The following is a 21,497-nucleotide window of genomic DNA, read 5'->3' as shown; positions in this document are numbered from 1 at the left end:
TACATCTTCAGCGGAGCGTTTGGGATGCCCACCCTATATAAAGATTAGAAAGTTTGTGGGTTTGGTCTTCACCATACAGGTGCGTGTGGAAACAAAGTCATGCCACGATCACAATAAATGTCTGAGGATCTCAGAATAAGAGTTATTGATGCTCATCAGTCCAGAAAGGATTACAAACCCATGCCTAAGGATTTGGGGCTCCACCAATCGACAGTCACACAGATATTCTACAACTGGAGAAAGTTCAAGACCAGAGTCACTCTACCCAGAAGCCGTCGTGCTACCAAAATACAGTGAGGGGAAAAAAGTATTTGATCCCCTGCTGATGTTGTACGTTTGCCCACTGACAAAGAAATTATCAGTCTATATTTTAATGGTAGGTTTATTTGAACAATGAGAGACAGAATAATAACAAGAAAATCCATAAAAAACGCATGTCAAAAATGTTATAAATTGATTTGCATTTTAATGAGGGAAATACGTATTTTGACCCCCTCTCAATCAGAAAGATTTCTGGCTCCCAGGTGTCTTTTATACAGGTAACAAGCTGAGATTAGGAGCACTCCCTTTAAGAGTGTGCTCCTAATCTCAGCTCGTTACCTGTATAAAAGACACCTGTTCACAGAAGAAATCAATCAGATTCCAAACTCTCCACCATGGCCAAGACCAAAGAGCTCTCCAAGGATGTCAGGGACAAGATTGTAGACCTACACAAGGCTGGAATGGGCTACAAAACCATCACCAAGCAGCTTGGTGAGAAGGTGACAACAGTTGGTGCGATTATTCGCAAATGGAAGAAACACAAAGGAACTGTCAATCTCCCTCGGCCTGGGGCTCCATGCAAGATCTCACCTCGTGGAGTTGCAATGATCATGAGAACGGTGAGGAATCAGCCCAGAACTACACGGCAGGATCTTGTCAATGATCTCAAGGCAGCTGGGACCGTAGTCACCAAGAAAACAGTTGGTAACACACTACGCCGTGAAGGACTGAAATCCTGCAGCGCCCACAAGGTCCTCCTGCTCAAGAAAGCACATATACATGCCCGTATGAAGTTTGCCAATGAACATCTGAATGATCCAGAGGACAACTGGGTGAAAGTGTTGTGGTCAGATGAGACTAAAATGGAGCTCTTTGGCATCAACTCAACTCGCCGTGTTTGGAGGAGGAGGAATGCTGCCTATGACCCCAAGAACACCATCCCCACCGTCAAACATGGAGGTGGAAACATTATGCTTTGGGGGTGTTTTTCTGCTAAGGGGACAGGACAGCTTCACCGCATCAAAGGGACGATGGATGGGGCCATGTACCGTCAAATCTTGGGTGAGAACCTCCTTCCCTCAACCAGGGCATTGAAAATGGGTCGTGGATGGGTATTCCAGCATGACACTGACCCAAAACACATGGCCAAGGCAACAAAAGAGTGGCTCGAGAAGAAGCACATTAAGGTCCTGGAGTGGCCTAGCCAGTCTCCAGACCTTAATCCCATAGAAAATCTGTGGAGGGAGCTGAAGGTTCGAGTTGCCAAACGTCACCCTCGAAACCTTAATGACTTGGAGAAGATCCGCAAAGAGAAGTCGGACAAAATCCCCCCTGAGATGTGTGCAAACCTGGTGGCCAACTACAAGAAACGTCTGACCTCTGTGATTGCCAACAAGGGTTTTGCCACCAATTTCAAAGTCATGTTTTGCAGAGGGGTCAAATACTTATTTTCCTCATTAAATGCAAATCAATTTATAACAGTTTTGACATGCGTTTTTCTGGATTTTGTTGTTGTTATTCTGTCTCTCACTGTTCAAATAAACCTACCATTAAAATTATAGACTGGTCATTTCTTTGTCAGTGGGCAAACGTACAAAATCAGCAGGGGATCAAATACGTTTTACCCTCACTGTATATACAGTATGAAGAAGGCCCCCTGCCCGAAACGTCGCCTATTATATATATGTTTTTCTATGGCCACGCGAGCGTTATTGATGGGTTTTTTTTTATATCGCAGTGGAGTCACCCCCTCCCCACAACTACTCTGTCTACCCTGCAGGGGCGCCACGGTGGCTAGGAGATGTTAACTACCTCGCCTGGTATACAGGAGGTCGTGGGTTAGAGTGTATGGGGTGCCATGGTGGTGAGCTGTTAACTACCTCGCCTGGTATACAGGAGGTCGTGGGTTAGAGTGGATGCGGTGCCATGGTGGCGAGATGTTAACTACCTCGCCTGGTATACAGGAGGTCGTGGGTTAGAGTGTATGGGGTGCCATGGTGGTGAGCTGTTAACTACCGAGCCTGGTATACAGGAGGTCGTGGATTAGAGTGTATGGGGTGCCATGGTGGTGAGATGTTAACTACCCCGCCTGGTATACAGGAGGTCGTGGGTTAGAGTGGATGGGGTGCCATGGTGGTGAGATGTTAACTACCTCGCCTGGTATACAGGAGGTCGTGGGTTAGAGTGGATGCGGTGCCATGGTGGCGAGATGTTAACTACCTCGCCTGGTATACAGGAGGTCGTGGGTTAGAGTGTATGGGGTGCCATGGTGGTGAGCTGTTAACTACCGAGCCTGGTATACAGGAGGTCGTGGGTTAGAGTGTATGGGGTGCCATGGTGGTGAGATGTTAACTACCCCGCCTGGTATACAGGAGGTCGTGGGTTAGAGTGGATGGGGTGCCATGGTGGTGAGATGTTAACTACCCCGCCTGGTATACAGGAGGTCGTGGGTTAGAGTGTATGGGGTGCCATGGTGGTGAGATGTTAACTACCGAGCCTGGTATACAGGAGGTCGTGGGTTAGAGTGGATGGGGTGCCATGGTGGTGAGATGTTAACTACCGAGCCTGGTATACAGGAGGTCGTGGGTTAGAGTGGATGGGGTGCCATGGTGGTGAGATGTTAACTACCTCGCCTGGTATACAGGAGGTCGTGGGTTCGACCTCGACCCCGATGCCTGCTGTAGATTTGGAGTTTGGGTTCCTCTCTCTCCCCGTGGTGGCGTATATTTTTCTCTGGGTCCTCATCACAACGCAATATATGGATCTCTACGTGAGTATGTGGCTCTCTATAAGAGTATATGGGTCTCTATGTGAGTCTGTGGGTTTCTATGCGAGTCTATGGGTCTCTGAGTCACTGGTGACCGGGCTGAGACTCACCAATCCAGTTTAATCACAACTCGCATCAACGTGAGTCTGTGGCTCTTTAACACTGCACTTGAGACGCCGGATTTAACCGCAGCAGCCGTGCAGCTGAAACCTGGGCCTCGAACCCAGGGATCCTCAGCGGTGCCAGCTCAGCGCTGAGCCCCCGACCACCCCAACTGCTTATTTTTTCAATATTTTTCGGAGAACAAAAGCCGTTTTGTTGAAGCGCAGGGTTGAAATCTCGGCCAGGCGCAGGGAGAGCGCGCGACAACCCTTCCTGCAAGAGGCCCCCCTCGCGGCGGAGTGCCGCTGGCAGCCTCTCCCGACTCGGCGTGTTTACGCCGCAAAGCCCCTCGCGCAGTCGCAGGGAGGCATGGCTCCTGCCAAGTTTTTCCGCAATCCCGGGCAACGTTGCTGCTGCCGTTGCCGCTGTGCGATTCCCCAATTGAGTCATTTGCAGGTAACGTTTCAGCACAAGCATGTTTGGCCAATGCCGGTTACGTTGTGTGTCCATGTGCGTGTGTGTGGGGAGCGGTAGTGTAGCGGTTAGCGCGCTCCGCTACTAACGAACCCAGCGACTCGAGTTTGATTCCCACTCGCGGTCACCAACACCAGTGACGGGTCATTTCAACCGGTCCTGGGCCACCCCTGGGTCGACTCAGCCTCAAATGGAAAGCTGGTGCGGTGTGTAAACATCGCCGCGGGGAGACAAAGGCGGCCGGGCGTGGTGCTGCCCTCGTGCGCCGTAACCGGCCTTCGTAGGTGCTGCTCGCTAACAGCACTTGCCCCGACGAGCTCTTAAGGCCTTGACGGGGGGGGGGGGGGATCTTTGTCTTCTTTGTTGAGCTTTGGGGAGAATGCCCAAACCGCACACGGAGAGGCGTGCGAGTGGGAACACGAGCGGGCCCACCACGCCGCTGGCCCCCATTGGCCGAGTCCCAGCGGAGCGCCACTGCGTAGGGGCCGCACGGCTCCTCTCGATGTGTCTCCCGTGGGGGCGTGGGGCAAGAAGCTTCATGAGCTCGTGGGGAAAAAAAGTTTGAGATTTCCTCGATTCGATTAAAGGAACCGAAGCTCAAGAAGCTCCTCCCCCATGGATGGGGGGGGGGGGGGCACGAAACGTCGGGGGGCTCGACCCCAATGCGCTGTGGAAAGCCACGCGGCAGCAGCAGCAGCAGCGGCAGTAGCGGCAGCAGCAGCAGCAGCGGCAGCAGCGGCAGCAGCAGCAGCAGCAGCGGCAGCAGCAGCAGCAGCGGCAGTAGCGGCAGCCGGACCGCGAGCGCCTGCGCCCTTGGGGCGAGAGCGTACGTACAAAGACAAAGATCCACTTCTTCCCGTGTAGCCTCAGCAGGCTGTTGGGGCAAGTGCTGTTAGCGAGCAGCACATATGAAGGCCGGCACGGCACACGAGGGGGTGTGTGGTCAGCACACCACGCCCACCCGCCTTTGTCTCCCCAGTGGCGATGATTAAACATCGCACCAGGTGCTCATTTCAAGCTGAGTCGACCTAAGGGAGGCCCAGGACCGGTTCAGATAATCATCACTGGCGTTGTCCGTGAGCGGGAATCGAACTCGGGTTGGCGGGTTCGTAGCGCAGCGCTAACCGCTGCACCACCGCTACGGAGTCCATCGTTCGTGCGCGCACACACCGTACGTACAGGCGGCCGGACGGAGCCTGGCTGCTCCTCCAGCCCCCGGCACGGACGGCGAGAAGCGGCGCGGCCGTGCCCATCGTGCAGAGGGTGGTTGGGGGGTCCCACGTGGTTTAGATTGGGAAGCGAACGGTGCCGATTGTGGTGGTGGTCAATCCAGCGCCGTGTCCCCCCACTCCCCGCCGGCACCGCGCGCCGCTGGCCGGACCCAGCTGAGCGAGCGCCACGGGGGGGCGGCGGTTTGGCACCGGACTTTCCTCAAGTGCACCTCTGGCTTGCGTCGAAACGAAGCGCCGGGTGGGTGGGCGAGTACGTGGGTGGGTGGCTGGGTGGCTGGGTGGCTGAGTGGGTGGGTGGCTGAGTGGGTGTCTGGGTGGCTGGGTGGCTGAGTGGGTGGGTGGCTGAGTGGGTGGGTGGGTGGCTGAGTGGGTGGGTGCCTGGGTGGGTGGCTGGGTGGGTGGCTGGGTGGGTTGCTGAGTGGGTGGCTGGGTGGATGGCTGAGTGGATGGCTGGGTGTCTGAGCGGGTGGCTGGGTGGGTGGGTGGCTGGGTGGGTGGCTGAGTAAGTGGGTGGCTGGGTGTCTGAGTGGGTGGGTGGCTGAGCGGGTGGGTGGCTGGGTGTCTGGATGTGTCTGTTTAGAGTATTTTACTGCTATACATTTCCACACGATACGCCACTTCATTGTGATATCATTTGTGAGAGCCAGGTCACTTACAAAATACAGCTATATAGGTCAGTGAGCCTTACCTGGTCAAATAAAAATATGTTTTATTGAGTCTTTCGTACCGTACGTAGCCAACCGTGCCAATAGGAGGTGTTGGGGAGAAAATTGCAAACTCTGGATTGCAACTTCACCATCCCCGAGTTAAAGAAGGCTGCGAATCTTGTCGTGAGAAGTCCGTTCCATGAGGTCCCATAATGAAGAAGTCCGTTCCGTCGTCCCAGATGTTATGTATATCGTTTAATGTAAAAGTTTAAATCACAGTTCCTATGATTACTGTTGTTGTTTTTATAGCTTTATTTTGGTGATTCGAAAACATCTGGTTAATCTAAATTGTCTTATGGTTGTTGTTGTTGGCTTGCACCACTTTGTGATTTTTGCACACAGCGTTTAAATATGTTTTTTAAATATTTGCTGGTTTATTTCAGGATGTTTCTGTTGCGCGTCGTCGCTTTGGGATGTTCTGTGTTCATATTTTGTTTGCTGCGGTTGCACCCGACTCAAGAGCCGCATGGCTCACAGGGCTATACCTAATACATGAAACTTGAAACTTGTGTGTCCCCTACACCCCCCATTTGGTTTGACTCTGGCCGGTTCTCCCCCTGCCCCGTGCTTCGGTCTCTCTCTCTCTCTGGTGCAGGGCCGTGCTGCAGTCAGCGCCTCCCCACGTGGTTTAAATAAGCGGCGGTCTCTGTTCGCATCGCGTCATCAAGCCAGGTCCACTGTGCACTGCGTGAACCGTCTCCCTCCTCTCTCATCGCTTTGTGTTCATTGTCCCTGGCTACCGCGTGCGTCTGTTGTGTTTACCCTCGGTTACAAAGATAAAAGTTGCCCATGCAGCAATTCTATTGTTTGTAAAAAAAAAGTTGTAACAATCTTTTTTTTATAATAATCACCCATTGCTCTGACTGCTTTGGATGGGGAATACACCGAGCGCGAGTGAAGTCACGCGGCGGTGCTGGAGGAGCTGCTGGAGGAGGAGAATGGGAAGAATGGGAAGTGAAACCAGAGAGAGACAGAGAGACGATGTCTCTCTCTCTCTTGGCATGAAAGGGGAAGCCAGTGGGCACAGGAGGGATACTCGCGCGCGGCGTGCGATCTGATGAGACAACGTGGAAAAGATTACGCATCACATTTCCACCCCCACCCCCGCCCACGACCACGACGCCAATTTTTCGTCCGCCCGCCTGTAACCAGCACGCCGCGGCCGCGGGTCTGGTTTTCATTTCTGCGCGAGACTTCTCTTTCTTTTTTTTGCCCAAGCAGCACGGGGAGCCGCGTGGAGCCGAGAGAGCGAAGCGACGCCACGAGGCGCCCGTTAGAACGAGGCCGGCGGAGCGTGTGGGCGATAGATCACAGCGGCAGCGGCGGCAGCGGCAGCAGCAGCGGCAGCAGCAGCAGCGGCGCAGCTCACAAACAGGGGGCCCATTGTGCGCACGCACGCCGGCGGGAACGCGCCAGCGCGCGCGCTCTCCCAAACGATCCCTCCCATGACCTAATGAGCCCCCCCCCCCCCGAAGGAAACTATTACTCACGAGCCAGCGGGCGGCTGCAGTCCCCAGGCCCCGTATCGAACAAAAACACCGCCGGGTGCCACCTTGGCAACTGAGGGTGCGCCGCGCGCCGCGGCAGCGTAAATCGCTTCCACCTTGCTGCGCCCGACGTCGCTTCCTCTCCCCGGCGCTCGGTGATTAGCCCCCCCCGCCCCCCCCCCGCCACGTGCGAGCTGCACGCACGGAGCGAGCATGGAGACGTTTTAGGTTTCCAGGTTTGTTCGGTTTTCGTGGGTTCAGTGAAATTGCCCGCGGCGGGCTCTCTGGTCGCCAAACGCCGGTGCTCCAGGCGGGCCCTATCCGTGCCCAGTGCACACGTCTATGTCTGTATGTGTGTGTGTGTCTCTGTGTGTGTGTCTCTGTGTGTGTGTGTCTCTGTGTGTGTGTGTCTCTGTGTGTGTGTCTCTGTGTGTGTGTCTCTGTGTGTGTGTGTCTCTGTGTGTGTGTGTCTCTGTGTGTGTGTGTCTCTGTGTGTGTGTGTCTCTGTGTGTGTGCGTGTGTGTGTGAACTTTTGTCGCACCGTACGCAGCCAACCATTGCGGGGGAAGGACAACAAACTACACATGATTAGCACGGTTGGGTTCAGTAAGGTGTGAAAGAAGTTCGACACATGTACAAACACACTCACCCACACACTCGCCCACACACTCACCCACACACTCGCCCACACACTCACCCACACACTCGCCCACACACTCACCCACACACTCGCCCACACACTCACCCACACACTCGCCCACACACTCACCCACACACTCGCCCACACACTCGCCCACACACTCACCCACACACTCACCCACACACTCACCCACACACTCGCCCACTCACCCCGCACCTGCGATGATCACAGTTTGGCTGAGTACGGTACGAAAGAAGTTGAACATACAAACACAAAAGGCAGTTGCAAGTAAATGAGTTTTCAATCTAGATTTAGAATGGATATCTGCAGTCTCCTTCTTCTGTAGGGCTGCCGATGGAGATTTGGGACCAATGGCCACAGTTTCACATCCAGGGGGTCACGCCAGCAGACAACCGCGTCAAGAGCAGCAGCGGAGTAGTTGCGTCATCGCCGTCGCTGCGATGTCGCCTTCGTATTTGTGGATCGGGTATGTTGAGCAAACGCGAAGGGGACATGACAGCGACGGTGATGATGCTACACCACCACTCCTCCACTCCTAACGCGGCGATCTCTGGCCTTGACCACCTCAATGTGAAATTGCAGTTGCCGCTGTGCGTCTACATCCAGTGGCTTCCTAACATCGGAAGAAAGAGCGTTCCAGACGGCAACAGAAGCAGCGCATCCGATCATCTCCAATGCCCCCCCCCCCCCCATGCGCTCAGGCGCCTGCACTCTGACTGCTTAGTGGCACGAATAGCAAATCGTGATGATGACGATGATGGTTGATTCTGGCTCACGGCCAACCAGTCCTAGGCCTTCCTTAGATCGACTCAGCCTCAAACGAGTACCTGGTGTGGTGTTTAAACTTCGCCACTGGGGAGACGAAGGCAAGCCGGTCGTGGTGCTGGTCACCCACCCCCTCAGGTGCTCGCTAACAGCACTTTCCCCAAGAGTCTGTGAAGGCATACGGGGATCTTTGTCTTTGGGTATGTATGTATGTTGAACTTCTTTTGCACCGTGCATAGACAACCATGCTAATCGGAGATTCGGGGGTGAGTGGGTGAGTGAGTGGGTGGGTGAGTGTGTACGTACATATGTACATTGAACTTCTTTCACACCGGACATAGCCAAACATCCTAATCGGATATTCGGGGGTGAGTGGGTGCCGGATGGAAACACTGGTGGATGCGAGCAATCCAATAGGAGGAACGGCCAGTTCCATTCGGCTTTTCCACTCATGGCGCTTGTAGCCACCACAGTGGTCGGGTGCGAAGGGCTGGTAACCCCTTCACCTTCAATTCAAGTACCACAAAAATACGCATTAAAATCTAACGAAGCTTGTGCCGGAGGACCCAGGGGGACAGACATCTATGACATTTCCTGGCCAAACTCCAATTGGCAGAGCCAGGAGTCTGAATCCTTACCCTCGGGGTTCCTCCAGAAGCAGCAAAAAGCCACTATGAGTGGCCACGTGGAATTTTCGAATACTCACTGTGGAGGAGAGGCTGCCACTCCTCTGTCAGGAGCCAGACCGGTACCGCCTGGATCTCTGTGGTATTCAGGAGGTCCGTTAGACTGGCTCTGGCTCCAGTCACCATGAGGGGTGGACAGTCCTCTACATAGGGCAGGAGACTGCCAAACAACAGGGAGTGGCTCTTCTTCTGAACAAAATAATAAGCGGGGCATGGGAGTGTGACGGTGAGGTATGGAAAGCTGGTAGTCCAAGGCTACTTTGAGCTCACCTTCCCATCCGCCAGAGGTGAGGAGTGGTCGTGGTTACTTATGCTTCCACTCAAGATGAACATCAGTGGAGGAATGCAGGCAAGGCCGATGAGTTAGATGCCTTCTATGACCTCCTGTCACAGGTGCTAGCTAAAATGGCCCCTCAGAATAGAATCATCCAGCTGAGTGACTTTAATGCCCAAGTTGGTCATGATGCTGGCACCTGGGCCAGATCAACTCAATAACAATGGTAAGAGCCTGCGAGACTTCTGTGCAACCCATGGGCTCGTAATTACCAACACGCTGTTCCAGCATCGGCGCATCTACACAACATCATGGATGCATGCCGGATTCAAGCAAGAACATCCAATGGACTACATAGTGACGTAACAGCGGATGCGGGCCCATGTCCTTGACACCAGGACCTACCGTGGAGCTGATCTGCCCACTGACCATCGGCTTGTCATCTGTAAGATGCGCCTGCCATTTTTACACTCCAGTGGTGGGTGTACATCTAGGACCTCATTCAAACCACAGTGGCCTAGTTTCATCTAGCTGATGAAAGTTGCAAGTGAGAATTTCATTATCGCTTGCGGCTGGGGTTGGCATCGTCCCCCCTCCTCCAGATGCTGAGGGGAAATGGGCGAGGTTTAGGGCTGTGGTTCATGCAGCTGCAATGGCGGCTTTGGGTACACGGTCCAAACCTCCCCAGAGACCCTGGCTGATGGAGGAGGTGTTCAGGCTGGCTGAGAAACACGACAGGCCCACTCCCACTATCTACAGCATCCCAGGTCAGAGAATGAGGAGGCTTACCGCAGCCTTCGCTCATAGGTTCGGAGAGCCATGCAGCACTGCAAAGATGGGTGGTGGTCGCGGGTTGCTGAGGAGATGGAGCCTGCCTCAGCAGCCCGCAATCACAAATCAATCTTTAACTCCATCAAAAAAGTAACTTGCAGTGCCACACCTGTTACCAATCTTAGGGGAAAAAATTGATCCGATCCCCGACCCCCAGGGAGAGGTTTGCAGATTTGCTGAGCATTTCTGTGACGTCTTGGGGAAGGTGAAACCCCTCACCCTGGAAAACATCATGGGGAAAAGTGGGGATGACCCTGCTGAGGCTGCGGTGGACTGGTTCCACAGGATTGGAAGGATTCCCTGGTTGTCTACCTTTTAAAAAAAGTGGGACTGCGCAGACTTAATCAACTTCAGCGGCATCTCCCTCCTCAATGTGCCGGAAAGGATTATTCAACATCGCCTTGCCAGGCATGCATCTTTGCTTTATTGACCTGATCAAGGCCTATGATACCATGAAAAGGGCTGGGCTGTAGGTTGTTCTTCGTGCTTTTGGAGGTCCTGACTTTCTGCTCACAATTATTAACGACCTTCATGATGGTGATTAGGCCCAGGTAAAACTACGTGGCCAGGAGTCAGAGCCATTCCCTGTTCACCTTGGGGTGTGACAGCGATGCACTCTGGCCCCCACAATTATTTAACATATTTTTCGACCATGTAGTTCGTGCAGCCTTATATGGCTGTAATGGAGGAAACTCCATCTGGTACAGATACAATGGGAGGGTGATCGATGCCCGGGCGTGGTCAAGGAATGGCTCCCTATTGCTCAACCATGTTATGTATGCTGATGATCTGGTGGTTGCTGCTCACTCAGCAGCCACCAGAGCGTGTCACTAAGAGGTGGGGCCTTATGATCAGCCCCACCAAACCTAAGCACCTGCCTGGGTTTTTTGTACCATTAAACACTCCACCCCTTCAACTCCCCATTGGTGATGAGGCAGTTGTGGAGGGACTGGAGAGTTTTCCATACCTGGGCAGTGTACTTATGACCAGCTCAAGTTTGACACCAGAGGTCTCACTCTGAATAAGTCGAGTGGCATTATCTTTTCATCGGCTGCATAACGTTGTGTGGAAGCTACCCAGTCTGTCACTCCACATGAAGCTTCGGGTTTTCTCGGTCACGATCATGCCCTCCCTTCTCTATACTTGCAAAACGTGGGCCCCCCTAATTGGACATCTTCGCCGGTGATAAACATTTAGGCTGGCCTGCCTATGATCCATCCTGGGTTAATTCAGCCTGGATTGTGTGAGGAGCTCACATATCCTTGAAAGATCAGGGCAAAGTCCCATCGGTGAGCTCCTCCGGTAGGCAAAGCTGCATTGGCTGAGTCATGTAGCCCGCATGCCCAGCCACCGCATGCCTAAACAGCTTTTATTCGGTCGGATAGAAGGGGTCAAACGGGCGTAGCATGAGCTAAAGAGGAGATGGAGTGAAGCGGTACAGGAGGACATGGAGCTGAGTGGATTTGGCGATGGCTGGTACCAGCGGTATCAAGATCGGCTACTGGGCACTTGGAGGCAATCGCCCTCCAGCAACATAGGAGGGCAGAGGAGCAATGCTCACAACAATGAGCGGAGCGCCAGGTGGCTAAAATGCAGCAAGTTGGCACAGTAGGGGGCATAGCTGGTGCATTGGCCAGTCATCTCAGTCTACCGATGGCATCTGGATCTGTCCCGTGACCTCCTGCCAGCAGGCGTTTGACACTTCATGTGGCCTTAAAGTGTACCTGGCCTGGCACAGGCATCTTGGTGACATCACCACCACTTAGTGGTGAATGGCGGTTGTTGTTGTTGTTGAATGGGTGGGTGAGCATGTATGTATGTTCAACTTCTTTTGTGCCGTATATAGCCAACTGTGTTAATCGGAGGTGCGGGCTTGAGTGGGTTAGTGGGTGGGTGAGTGGGTGAGTGAGTGCGCATGTATGTGTAGTGTCCTCCTCGGTGTGTGTATGTGGGTGTGGCGCACACACTCAGCCAGAGACGAGGTAGTTGCAGGAGGCACCTTCTCTCTTTATTTCCGTTACACCAACTCCGGCCTCCCTTCTCAGCCACGTTGCCGTACAGCCCGGCCTAGACACAACCCTGACCGCGTTGCACCGACGGCATCGACCGAGGCAGCCAACTACTGTCCGGCCACGCAATGATTGGGTGAAGGCAGCAGCGACGAAGGCGGTGACAACGACAGCGACGATGAGATGAGTCCACTCCCAGAACCAGCAGCCCGGAGCTCTTGCTGTCCGCTGCTTTTATTCTACTCGGCGCGGCCTGGCTCCGCCCTGGCCACGCCTCCCTTCTCGAACCTATCAGAGGGTTCCCGGGGGCCTCCCGATGAGGTCTTTTGTGACCCTTGCCCCAGTTCCTCCGCCCTGCCGGCAACCACAGCCGTGTAGATGCTCGACGGCGTGAGTGCGCTAACTGTTCACCACAGTTGCCGCTGCTGGACAGCAGTCGGCGCTGTGTCACTACATGTGTAAGTTGAAATTATTTCACAACGTACTTAGTTAATCGCGCTAATCGGAGGTGCGGGGTGAGTGGGTGGGTGAGTGTGTGGGTGAGTGGGTGGGTGAGTGTGTGTGGCCGAGTGGGTGGGTGTGTATGTATGTATGTTGAGCTTCTTTCGCACCGTATGCAGCAAACCCTGCTAATTGGAGGTGTGGGTAAGGCCCACTGAGCTACGTAGCTCTTTTTCAGAAGTGACGTGGCTATTACAAATGATCGCTCAAGGAAGTGGCGTATCATTACGTGGACAAATACTCTCAATGCATGATGTTGATTCTAAATGTGGAGGGATAAAACCGGAGGACCTGGAGAAAAATCCACGCGACCACAGGGGGAATGAGAGAGAGATTCTGAAATCTCCAAATTTATAGGTGCCAGGGTTTGAATCGAACCCACGACCTCCTGTATACCAGGCGAGGTAGTTGACATTTCCCAACCACCGTGACTTCTCGCCATTGAAATTGTGCGCTCCCAGAAGGCCGGTGCGGCTGATGAGGAAGTCGTTGGCTCTGCTATACAGCAGCCACATTTGCTTTAAATGCTCTTTTTTTGTGCAGCGGATGCCGCTCAGGGGGTCCATGGCCCCGGTCACTTTTTTTTGCGTCTCTCACAGGGAGGAAGGAAGGAGAAGGAGGATTGTCACTTGTTGCGACCTCCCGTTTGGCTTTCCTAGCATCGTCCGGGTTGAGAGTCCCACCTAGTCGCTGACCGCTCGGCGAGTGTGGCCGATCATGGAAGTAGTCGACTCTGCTTTTCTTCGCATAATGAAAAAAACTCAGGCAAAACCCCTGGGGCGGATGGGAAAAGGCTGCGGACGCGATCAAAGAGGCGGGCTTGAGCAACTGACCCCCCCCCCCCTCCCCGCAATGTCTTTCGCAGGGAAATACAAAAAAATATTGGCGGGCGAGAACAAAACGACGCCTCGGTCGTTGCCCTCGTTTAAAAAAGAGGTGAGGGACTCAACTCTGAACGAGCCGCAGGTCCGTCAAGACGCCATGCGGCTACGCGGGGAGATGGTTTGCGAAGGGGCCAGAGCGCTCCAATGTTCGCGGAGCGGGCAAGCTTCTAAACGAGGCCAACTCGGCACGTGACCGCGTTGGGCAGTGAAGTGGACTTGCGATCCACAGGTCGCTGGTTCGACTCCAAACCTAAGCTCTTTAAAACATTGCGCGCACTTGTGAGCCCAGTACATCACCAGTGCGGATCGATCACACATTGAAGTAGCCTTTCTGAAACAACAACAACAACAACAAAACCGTTTTTGAGTCTGTTCCAGAACTGGCTCAGACTCAGGGATGGATCCCGAGCATGAGCTGGTAGCCATGCTCCAGGCTCTTTAGGTGGGAGGACCTCGAAACTGCCCACGCCGTATCGCACGTGAGGGTTACAGGCGCGGGTACAGCAGCAGGTCGCCGTGAGCCCGCGGATCGTAATCGGGAGTCGATTTACCAGGTGAGGCCCCACTGAGCTGTCGATATTTTTTTTCAGAAGCGGACCTGGCTTTCGCAAATTATAGCTCAAGGAAGTGGCTTGATACGTGGACATTTATAGCAGCCGAATACTTTAAACGCTTGTTGCTACACGTGGAGGGGAAACCGGAGGACCCGGAGAAAAATGCACGTGACCACTGAGAGAGAGAAGCATCGCAAACTCCAAATCTACAGCAGCAGCCATCAGGCCCGGGATTGAACCCACGACCTCCTGTATACCGAGCGAGGTCGTTAACATCTCCGAGCCACCGTGGCGACCAATAACGACCCGCGTTCCGGCAGGGGAGCAACGCGCTCGTTGGTACGTGTTAGTGGCACGTGTTAGCGGTACGTGTTAGTGGTACGTGTTAGTGGTACGTGTTAGTGGTACGTGTTAGTGGAGATGGAGCGAGGGAATGGGTTAGTGCGCGGGTGACTGGCTGGGCGGGTTGTTGCATTGCGAGAAATTGCGAGAGGTTGCGGCGGCACCGTCATCCAGCAGTGGATTGACCATGGCTGTTTGACGATGATGAAGCTTCGCGTTGGGATGATATCGCATTGCCGAATCGGAGCGGTGCCTGAAATCTTTCAGGAGACAGACGCTCTTAGACCTCAAGCACCCTCCTCTTCTGCTCTGCCTTCATCCCGACAGCCTGCCCGCAGATTGACGAGGACGACCGTCAGTCTGCTGCGTTGCTGCTTCGAGATGTCACCGAGAGAGAGAGAGAGATTCTCAAAACGCAACGTGAAGAGGACGCAAAAAAACAAGCGAAAAAAAAAACCTTCACCACAATAACCCGGCGCTCCATCTGTGTGTACATATATATTTTTAGACGTAATTGCTCCAAAGCACATTGGGGTCCGCCATCGGAGCCGCGCGCAACTCGCGGTCGAGTTACAAAGCCCCAGAAAATAGATCGCACATCTGGGGCTGGCTGGGGGTCGGGGGGGGGGGCTCAGGGAGTGGGGGGGGCTTGGCTGGCAAGACAATCAATGTCCATGAATTAGAAACAGATTTGTATGAAGCTGTAAAGTTGGACAGCGGACCCTTGCGCTAACCCGGTTTCCTCCCGCACACGTGCAGGCCATTATGAAGCGAACAGGGTGGGGGGCGGCGGTGGGGGGGGTAACAACAGATGTCCTTTGTGTTGTGCCTCGCCGGGAGAGTCGCGGAGGTGGAGCGGCAGAAATCCTGGGCAGGTTCGCGACGAAGACGACGCCAACGACGATGGCGCATCGACGACGGCGGTTAAACTAAAAAACTAAAACAATATATTTGTTATCCATAACAGAGGTAGGTTTTTGTTGGGGGGGGGTTAGATCGCGTAAATATATAAATGTGTCGTCAAACCCGCCATCACCACCCGACACGGCCAATTGGTAAGGTTTGTGACGTAAACACAGAACGAGCCACGACTTAATTACTGGCGAAACGTCACGATACTCAAATTGTGAACGCTGTGGGTTCACTCGCCAACACACGCCCGGTGAGTGCTGAACTAGCCACGAAATTGGCACGTTCTGTTTACGTGACAAACCTTCACTAATTAGCTGTGTCGGGAGGTGGCGGGTTTAACGACACATTTATACATTTCTATTTAAAGCTTTCGTGACTGCAGGAATTCATATTCTTGGTTCTTTCGGTAAAGTCACGTAGAAGGGAAATAATCATCATCAGGTTTTCACACCTGATGACGATTGCTTGTGTTGCAATCGAAACGTCGTGAGAATTGTATTATGTTTTATTTTTATTATTTTATTATTTCCCTTCTACGTGACTTTACCGAAAGAACCAAGAATACATTTATACATTGTCGCAATCTCACCCAAACAAACCCTATATTATGGATAATATTGGTCGTGACAACCTACAAGGTGCCAATATATTTGTATTTTATTTTACCAGGCAAGGCCCTCTGAGCTATGCAGCTCTTCTTACAAAAGCGGATCTGGCTGTCACAAACGATAGCTCCAACGAAGTGGCTCATCATCATCGTCATCATCGTCATCATCGTCATCATCATCGTCATCATCATCGTCATCGTCATCATCATCGTCATCATCATCACCATCGTCACCATCGTCATCATCATCATCGTCGTTGCCACATGGACATTTATAGCAGCAGCCGAATTACTCTAAACGCGTGATTGTTGATTCGTCATGTGGAGTGAGCAAACCCGAGGACCCGGACAAAAATCCACGACCTCCTATACACCAGGCGAGGTCGTTAACATCTCGCCACCACGGCACTATCAGAATTAGAATCAGAATATGTATTTATTACTAGAGGAATCCGATGAGCTGTAAAGCTCTTCTTCACCGATGTCCAGTCGGGGCATGACGTGAGAACGTTCCTACAACAAACATTACCAAAACATTATTGAAGTACAAAAGTACAAGAAAGGTAACAAAAAATCACCAAACCCACGACCTCCTGCGTACCAGGCGACGTAGTTAACATCTCGCCACCGCGGCGAGATGTTAATAGAGCAAGCCATCTTCACCAACCAACGACTCCGCCATGCAGACACAACAATCGATGTACAGTCCGTTCTTGTTATTCTTAGGTTTTTTCGGTAAAGTCACGTAGGTAAAACATTAAAATTAATAAAAATATTTATTTTTTATTTTTATTAATTTTAATGTTTTACCTACGTGACTTTACCGAAAAAACCTAAGAATATGAATCCTTGCAGTCACGAAAGCTTCAAATCTAGAATTAGTCCGTTCTTCGATAGCATGGTAGTAGTTGGGTTATGGAAAATCGCGTTGATATAAATAAATATATAACACAGGACATAAAGCACGGTCCATGAGATGCGTAACGCAGGCCGAGCAAAGACCGAGCCGCGTGGGTAACATCCAGAAGCAGCATCCAGCAGCAACATCCAGCAGCATCCCAATATGCCTTGTGTGGCGATGATGACGATGCTACACCGAGGCAGCAGTCGCTACAACCGTTCATTCCGACTCGCGGGCGACGTAGTTCCGTTCGCTCGATTCGCGTTATAGCCAATTAACGCTTCGAAAAATGCGTTCCCTTAAATACATTCATGACCGCGTTAAGTCTCCAATTCGCGTTATGAAAACCACACGCGGCGCTATGATAAAGGGTAATTTCCCGAAACGTCATTTAAAGGCCGCACACGCGCACACGCGCACACGCTTTGTTCTTATTGACGAACGTGATGTTTTGAGTTTAAAATGATACGTCCGCACAACTCGTCAAGACTATACGTGGGGATCTTTGTCTTCGTCACAACGTGATGTTGTCTTGGGCCCGCGCATCGTCTCGATAAAGAAATGAATAAATATTAACGTGAAAATAAAACACGAGACCTCAACATTGGATTAATTGAGAGACATTCAGTTTAAGTTTTCACTTATTAGGTGTAGCCATGTGAGCCATGACGCTCTTGACTCGGGTGCAACCGCAACAAACAAAAACACGAACAAGAAACATCTTAAAGTGACGACGCGCAACAGAAAAATCCAGGAAAAACCAGCAAAGTCTTCCAGAAAAAAGCACCGTATATCAACGCTGTGTGCAAAATCCCAGTGGGATGCAAGTCGAACAATAACAACCAAAAGACAAATTAGATAAAGTTATCGGGCTAACTCCGTACTTCAACAAACAAACATGTCTTAACCATACGTTTTCGAAATCACCAAACAATGATAACAGTGCTCATAGAAACTGTGATTCAAATTGAACAATAAACGATATACATAACATGTACGACCAAACTTTGCAGCCATAGCTGGCAGCATGAGTCACTCCATAACAGCTGGGTTATCAGCAGGAGACAAGCCCAGGGTGTCGGGCTCACGGCCCCCCACGCGGGAACGCGTCGCGCCCAGGAGGGCTGGCGAGCCGGACCGAAACGTCGCGTGATCATGAGTTTTTCATCCAGCAGTGGAGAGATCACGGCTGATCACGACGATGGTGTTGACACAAAAAGATCCAGTGCAGGTCCCTGTACTGTGCCCCCTCCCACCCCCTCATCATTCAATTCCACGTAAGCATCTCGTCTCCGCGCCCTTCCCTACGGACATCAACTTCTGTTTCCACCACCTTCTTCGCCCGGTGAGATGACTCCTCAATTGTTTCCCCATTGAGGGCGTCACACACCGCATTGGGGGGGGGGGGGGGGGCGACGGTGCCGCTTCACCCCACGACGCCTGTGGGCAGCTGATCCGGGCTGTAGGAGCCCTGAGCGAGCGGTCATCTCCACTTCGCGACTTCGCCGAGTCGTGAAGTGGAGCGAAGCGGCAGCCCAGCACAGGCCAGCCCCGTGACATTCAGTGCTCAGCACAATAGCGGCGATTATGCCAAGTCGCTCACCCCGCCGGCAAGACGACGACGATGAGTATTGTTGTTGTTGCAGGAAGTGGCCCATTAGTGGTGACGATGACGACGATGATGATGAATGGCTCTATAAAAATAGAGACTTGCGTACGCGAGAGGGCTTAAGAGGGTGGGGGGGGGGATTAAAAATACACCACAAGCTCTCCCTGACGTACGACTCTGATTTTCAAAGGTAGCCGCTTACACACACCAGGGCCCCCGTGATATATAAATTGCCTCCACATTTTGGAGGTAAATGATTATGTTATTCCGCCTTATTATTATTTTCCGCTTGTTTAACCCAGGAAACCTTTTAACGAATCTCAAGACTATTTTTTCAGGAGGGTCCTGCCAAGTTTTCGCAGTAGAGGGGGGGGGGGGCGATGTTGCTGCTGCTGCTGTGTGATCCGGATTGAGTGATTTGCAGGGAAATTGTCAGCACTGGCATGTTTGGCCAATATCAGGGAAATGATCAGCACTGGGATGTTTGGTTCCTGTACTTGCATCTATCGCGGTCATCTGCACAAGCGGCTCCTCACCTGAGTGGTGAATGGAGCAAGCGGCAGCACTGCTCAAGCCCCGTGACAATCAGCGCTCAACAGCGGCGGCGGCGATTACGCGAAGTCTCCACCCCGAGATGACTCTATTTTTATTATTGTTGCTGCAGGAAGTGACCCATTAGTGGTAACGACGACGATGATGATGAAGTGCTCTATAAGAATAGAGACTTGCGTACGCGAGAGGGTTTAAGGGGGGAATTAAAAAATACTCTGCGCGCTTGCTCTGACGTACGACTCTAATTTACAAAGGTAGCCGCTTACACACACCCAGGGCTCCCATAATGTATGAATTACCCATACGTTTTGGAGGTAAATTATTATTTTATTAAGTCTTATTATTATTATGTTTAACCCAGGAAAGCCTCGCCGAGTCTTCTCAAGACGCTTTTTCAGGAGGGTCCTGCCAGGTTTTCGCAGTCGCAGGAGGGGGGGGGGGCGATGTTGCTGCTGCTGTGTGTGGTCTGTTAGCCTAGGAGCACCCCCAGTGGCAACTACCCCTATGAATGATCCTGCTGCTGCCAGTAGCAGGGGGCGATGTTGTTGCTGCTGTGTGTGGTCTGTTAGTCATCTGGAGATCCACAAACAGGACCCACCAGGAGGACAATCGTACTCGACCCCGAGTGATTGCCGATGATGAGCCGAAGGGCACCCCCAGTGACAGCTGCTAGTAGCTATAGGAGTAGACTGGAGAACCCAGAGAAAACCCATGCAGAACAGGGTTAGAGGGAAGGACATACATCAAAATCAGAATATTAATGCTGTAGGAATGCGATGAGCTATGAAGCTGTTTTCGACAGATGCCCAGTAAACCAAACATTACAAACAACAAGGCCTGGAATTGAACTCAGGTCCTTGTTTTGCTGTGCGGCGCGATCATTTACCACTTAGTTACCGTAACTTACTAATTGCATCAAGTCATCGCAGTATTCGGCATTGTCTTTGCACTCGTCACCTTTTTGGTGTTATCTGGTCCAACACTCGTAGTGAGACTAGGCTCTAAAGAAGGCTGTCTGGTGTAGGCCAATCCGTTTCAAAGACAATGCCATATATTAACAGATCATGTTTGTTTGCATGTTCACCACAAGTGCCGTGTGTGGTTAATGCAGACTATTCCTTGCAAAATGTTTATATTTGGTGAACATCTTAACACCTCCTGATTTATTTCCAGAAAGGGTAGAAGATAAAGGCCTAACCCTGAAATTTCCTGCCCCATGCCCGCTGCTGGCACCGCTGTCGGAATCGGCCTCAACAATCGCATCAGATTGGCCTACTCTTCCACGCTGGCCGGACGTGTTTGGTAAGCGATGCGAGTACTCACACTTTACCCTGCCACACGCACGACCTACAGATCGACTTCACCGGTGGTGCTGGTGGTGAACCCACGTCCATTGTAGAGTGGACAAAGGAGGCGGGAGGATTTCAACTGCAGCCCTGCCGGGAGATGGCCATGCAATCGAACCTGCAACCCCCGTTGTTTCAAGTTCAGAATCACAAACTATATTTATTGCTGGGGGAATCCAATGAGTAACGCTCTTTTTCCCCACATGTCCAGTCGGGGCACGGGGTCAGAACGTTACAACAACAACAATCCACAGACACGATAGGAGTGCAAAGTATAAGAGAAGTAGCTTATCGCGTGCAAACTGGCAAGCCACAAGCCGGAGAGCATTATCACCCTCGGCACTACGGACATCAACGATGGCCCTCACGTACTCTGTAGCCGTGCACTGTGCACCAGCATGGACCTGAAGTAGTCCCCACTCGATCTGTTGATGTCCAACTGAACCATCATCAACATCACCACCATCATGAACATCATGGTGATGCCATCATCACCACGTGTCACCATCACTACCCATCGCCATCATCACCACGTGTCAACATTGCTACCCATCACCACTGAACACCGCAACGTGGTGTTGTATCGCTGTAACCCTCAGATCAACCCCAACCACCCTGGCTGCCCGTGCTGTCACCAAATCTCTCCCCCAGCCATCCGCCCGACGCAGCAACCCTCCGGGAAGTCCCCTGCGAATCATCAGGGACAACAGTCGCGGGCCTTCCCATCCACCAGGACCTCAATAACATCCCTCGACATCACTTGAAGTCACGCAGCAAGCCCCCTTTTTGGACCCCATGAGCTTAACCTTCAACGATGCGAGTTCGACTCCCCCATGAAGCTTGGCAGAGCTGAATGGAGGTCAACAGAACTCACGGACAGACGCCGCCTTGCTGCGAAAGAGCCAACGCAAAAAATCCCCTGGGGTTTTTGATCATCCACGAAGCTGCTTGTCTCGGCCTCGCTGTGCACTGCGTTGCACCGCTAGCTGAGTAGTTAACCTCGCGTTCAATAAACCCTCGGAGCCAGGATGAA

At 52.3% G+C, this 21,497-nt stretch overlaps 2 long non-coding RNA genes across 3 annotated transcripts in view; one reads left to right on the top strand and one right to left on the bottom strand.

The window, feature by feature from the left end:
- Positions 1-7,091, bottom strand: part of LOC133340753 (uncharacterized) — a 22,798-nt gene extending 15,707 nt beyond the window's left edge. Inside the window, exon 1 of the long non-coding RNA XR_009754933.1 lies at positions 7,034-7,091. This is a non-coding gene — a long non-coding RNA (uncharacterized LOC133340753). The remainder of the gene's footprint in view (positions 1-7,033) is intronic.
- LOC133340752 (uncharacterized) lies at positions 3,397-21,497 on the top strand. Of its 2 annotated transcripts, none has more exons than XR_009754931.1 (3): positions 3,397-3,586; positions 20,292-20,420; positions 21,064-21,497. It is a non-coding gene; the product is annotated as an uncharacterized LOC133340752 (long non-coding RNA). The 2 variants fall into 2 exon arrangements; XR_009754932.1 differs by lacking the exon at positions 3,397-3,586 and adding an exon at positions 4,913-5,074.

The sequence above is a fragment of the Lethenteron reissneri genome, chromosome 10 (assembly GCF_015708825.2).
Source record: "Lethenteron reissneri isolate LAM-NWPU_2019-01 chromosome 10, ASM1570882v1, whole genome shotgun sequence".
NCBI lineage: Eukaryota > Metazoa > Chordata > Hyperoartia > Petromyzontiformes > Petromyzontidae > Lethenteron > Lethenteron reissneri.
The sequence above is the reverse complement of the archived record's forward strand: the minus strand, read 5'-3'. Positions and strand labels throughout refer to the sequence as shown.